This window comes from Anastrepha obliqua, unplaced genomic scaffold, assembly GCF_027943255.1.
Source record: "Anastrepha obliqua isolate idAnaObli1 unplaced genomic scaffold, idAnaObli1_1.0 ptg000005lb, whole genome shotgun sequence".
Taxonomy (NCBI): Eukaryota; Metazoa; Arthropoda; class Insecta; order Diptera; family Tephritidae; genus Anastrepha; species Anastrepha obliqua.
This window is the reverse complement of record NW_026562177.1, coordinates 2861358-2866334: the sequence shown is the minus strand read 5'-3', so window position 1 is coordinate 2866334 and position 4977 is coordinate 2861358. Positions and strand designations below refer to the sequence as shown.

At 34.0% G+C, this 4977-nt stretch overlaps 1 pseudogene; it reads right to left on the bottom strand.

Annotated features, from left to right (window-relative positions):
* Positions 1-3080: 3080 nt before the first annotated feature.
* Positions 3081-3261, bottom strand: LOC129251153 (U2 spliceosomal RNA; annotated as a pseudogene).
* Between the last annotated feature and the right edge of the window lie 1716 nt (positions 3262-4977).

Genomic DNA, 4977 nt, shown 5'->3' with positions numbered 1-4977 from the left:
TGCGTGACACGGCATCAAAGCACATTGCTTTTTTTTTTTAACTGGAAAAATATTTTGAGCTTCATTTGAACGTTTTATGATTTAGATAAAATAAAAATTCGTTAAATATATTTGATTCCATTAATAACCATAAGCCTGTATTTTTCGAAGCTCAAAGTTTTTGGACAAATATTGAAACGTTTACTTAAACTAAATGTTAAATACAAATATAAATGCGCAAATGTAAAAGTTTAGATGGATTTAAAATATACGAAATTATTTAGCGGTTGAATCCATACATTTTTTGAAATCCATCATATGGATCGACAGTCGCCATAAATGTTCTTTTAAAAAATAAAATGTGTTAATTTGATGGTAGCTCGAGTATTAAGATCAGGTTTTAGTTTAACTTTGTTCATGGGTTTGCGTAATTTTTCTGTGGTGAAAGTCTAAAACCAAGAAAAGAAAACGCGAAAGCCGACGAGAAAAATTTAAAAAATAAATCCTCCTGCATGTATACATTTATACTCGAAAAAGTTATGCTAACACTTTTTTCATGCATTTACGTAGACAATTTTATATGGGCAAACGTACGTTTACGAGATAAATGCCTAAAAGCAGGTATTTATAACTAAAATAGCGCTCTCAGGCATTTCTGTAACAATACTTCTGTAAATTTCATGCTCCAAGTGTTCGAACATTGGTATAGCGCTGAAGACAAATGCTCAGGATATAATACAAAAATCCATATTTACTTGATTTCACATAGTAATATTATCATTGTTAAAAGAGAACAAGTTTTTATTAGGTAATAATTAAATAATGCAACCTTATGTGCTGCTTTGACGAGTGGAAAACCCAAAATAAATAATTATATTTGTATGTGTGTTTAAAAGAGTTGCATTATTTTGTGAGTGTTAGCAGTTTCAAAGTCAAAGAGTAGTTGCAACATTGAAAGGTACCTGAAACACATTTTCATTTAACAACTAAAATTGCAAATATGAGTGTGTTTTTCATTGTTGTTTTTTTTTTTGGGAAAAAATTTATAAAAATAAAATATATTGTGCGTAAAATTTTAATAATCAGTGAAAATAAAAAAACGGTGGTTTCGTTGTTGTTGTTAGCGATTGTAATGCACATTGTAAGTTTTTCATGTTTTTTTGATTAAATTCGTTACTTTTCAATTATTTTGTTTTAACTTATTGGAAATCAACTTATGCGGCCAAAAGAATTAGAAATTTAATTTCAACAATAGAAAAAAGAAAATTACTTACTGGAATGGGAAGAGTTTTGCAACAATGCAAATTAAATGTGTGGGATGAATGTGCAATGGCACATAAAAAATCAGTGGAAGCATTGGATAGAACTTTGAAAGATTTACGTATTAATCAAGAAATATTTTGGTGGTGCTTTAATATTATTGTCTGGTGATTTTCGTCAAACTTTGCCAGTAATTTCCCGTTCAACACCAGCAGGTGAATTAAAAGCATGTTTAAAGACATCCCATTTATGGAGGCACGTAAAAACTTTGACCTTGAAAACAAATCTGCGAGTTTATTTGCAAAATTATGCATCGGCTGACGAATTTTCAAGACAACTTCTGAAGATAGGAAATGGACAAATTCCTATTGATGCTGCTATTGGCTTAATCACTTTGCCAGATAATTTTTGTAATTTTGCACACACAAAACAAGAATTAGTTTCAAGTGTTTTTCCAAATATTGCGAAAAATTATCAAAATCACAATTGGTTAGCTGAGAGAGCAATACTGGCTGCGAAAAATAAGGATGTTGGTCAATTGAATGCGAATATTTTAAATGATATGCCTGGTGAGATTGTAACATTTAAATCAATTGATACAGTTATAAATCAAGATGACGCTGTAAATTATTCAACAGAATTTTTAAATTCCTTGGATTTACCTGGACTGCCGGCTCATCGCTTACAATTGAAAGTTGGTGCACCAATTATTTTACTTAGCAGATTAGCAGTCAAAAAGGTCATTAATAATCTTATTGAAGCACCAATTTTAAAAGGAAAATTCAAAGGTGAAGACGTATTGATTCCGCGTATTCCGCCGATTCCACCAGATTTAGCTTTTTACTTCAAAAGATTGCAATTTTCAATACGTCTTGCATTTGCAATGACAATAAACAAAGCACAAGGACAATCGCTGGAATTACGCTGAATTGACTTAGAATATCCATGCTTCTCCCACGGACAATTATATGTATCATGTTCACGTGTAGGAAAGCCATCAGTTCTGTTTATTTATACCACAACTCAGGGCAAAACAAAAAATGTAGTTTACGAAAAGGCTTTGCGTTAGTTTAAGTTTAAAATTAACATTAATTTTATATTGTAAAAAAAGAATAAATACACATAGAGTGAATCTAAATCGAGTGTTCATTATTCATTTCTAATTTTGATATGCCTAGCGAAGCAGGCAGAGGGTCCGCTAGTTCTTTAATATGAAGAAAAAAGCAGCCGAAAGTCATCGTATCTTGGTGGAAGTTTATGGTGAGCATGCTCTAGCTGAGCGAACGTGCCAGAAGTGGTTTGCACGCTTTAAAAGTGGTGATTTTGGCCGCGCCGCCAAAGTTCATGGATACCGAATTGGAGGAATTGCTCGATCAAGATCCGGCTCAAACGCAAGAAGAGGTTGCAAAAACTTTGGGAGTTGATCAATCAACCATTTCCAAACGTTTAAAAGCCATGGGAATGATCCGAAATTCAAATTTCGAAAAAAACCGCATGAACTTATTCATAGACCTAATAGTTTAACATTTGTTGTCCTCCGATGGAGGATCTATCAGATGTTAAGCTGATAACCACACTACCTACTTCAATAGATTTTCTAATAAACCTTTTGAGAATTACACTCTCCCAAAAATGAATGTACGAAATATTTATACCGATTCACTTAAACTGACTTTCAGTATCTAAACCAAAAAACTGTTTTCAATAAATAATCAGAAATGTCCTACAATGCAAATTTCAAAAAAAAAAAAAATTCCATTTTCGTCTACATGTATTCATATAAAAATTTATGGCTCTTCCCACCAAAGCTAAATGTATTAGTATATTTTTTCTTGTATTTATTCAAGGACGAAATCCCGGCGGTACTGCAATACCGGGTCAACGCGTGGCAGAGGCGGAGCAAGCCCCTAAAACACTCCGCCCATTTCCAAAAATCAGTTTAACATTTGTTGTCCTCCGATGGAGGATCTATCAGATGTTAAGCTGATAACCACACTACCTAGTCAATACATTTAAAATAATAAACCTAATAAACCTTTTGAGAATTACACGCTCACAAAAATTATTTATATCAACATATAATATAACGCTTCGTAACTAAATAACTTTTAGGCCAGCGACGACAGCATGGCGCGGTAGCCGAGCGACTAGCAATGTGAGCTTCCGATCCAAAATCCTTGGTTCGAATCACAAGAAAAAATAAAAGTTATTTTTATTTAGTTCGTCGCTACTTTTATATCAACATATAATATAACGCTTCGTAGCCAAGAGGGTCGCTTTTTCGTTTCACTTTTCCTCAAATCACTCCCAACGATTCTAAAGAAGTTTTCACTTCAAAAAGATATACGTATATATATGTATGTATAGAAAATGCTTCACTACCAGGCACACAGAAGGATGGCATAAGCAAATTTAAATTTGTGAATTTATATATGTATGTATATATGCGGATATATGTATATATGTTGTGTGTATGTACATATGTGCCTCGCCACAGCAAAACATACGGTAAAATTTCTCAAGAAATCCAGCGCGCATTCATAGGCACAGCATTGCATGTACAGTAGGGCGGGTCGATTTAAAAATCGCTCATTGCTCTATGAAAATCGTATTCTAGGGATCAAAATAAGAAACTTTGCCGAAGGAACCATACCTCTAAAACGAATTCTGATGTCCCCCAATTTCAAAATATCACCATTTTTGGCCTTTACATGAAAAAATCAGCTAAATGGCTATGTTTTTTCTTTACTTTTATTTATTTATATTATAATATTATCTATTTTTTCTCTTAAGAAATTTATTTAGTCAGAACATATGTAAATGAATGAATGTGAGTTATAGAAAAGAAACTAAAAAGTTCGACCCATATTGGGGGACATCAGAAATCGTTTTAGAGGTATGGTTCCTTCGGCAAAATTTCTTATTCTGATCCCTAGAATATGATTTTCACAGAGCAATGGGCGATTTTTTTGCCTTCCCACAAATCGCCCCGGCCTAATGTACAGTAACCTTGAACAGGCAGCTGCGGTTGTCGAGCATTTAGAAACATATATTTACATACATATATGGGTGCAAACATATTTACGGAGCCGCGGACACTCGACTTGACAAAAATTGAATATTGGCAAATAATTCTACGCGAAATATTCCAATACTGACTATTTTCGAATTGTCGAGAAAATTAGCATATGGGCGGCTCGTTTTATGAATGAAAGTACTTGCTCTTAGAACTATGAGCTCGAATTTATAAATCAATTTTTTGATGATGAGTTTTTGTTGCACAGTACAATAGTTGAAACTGTTCGGCGCCGCCGCGACTGTTCAGCGCTATGGCAACTAGGATGATGACCGCTACGCCTGCGCCTATTAATGCATTTTGTTCTTGTAGTCGCTAGGCATAGAATTTTAGCTTTGGACGACATACGCATTTACAGGAATAAAGTGAGTGGCCTGTGTGTGCGGTTGTATGTAGATGCATATGTGTATATTAATAAGCATTGTTTTGCTGGAAGTTCAGAACACAAATATGTATGTACGTACATAGGCTAGGCCAGAGCTTCTTAAACTGTGGGTCGCGACCCCCAGGGGGGTCGCGAGACTACTGAAAGGGGGAAGAAATTAATTTTTTAAACTTAAAAGCACAAGAAGAATTTGCCGAATCAACAAGTGATACTACCTTGCGACGCAGATTTTCTCAAGTGCCTGTGCATAAATTTTGGATAGAAATCAAATCAGAAT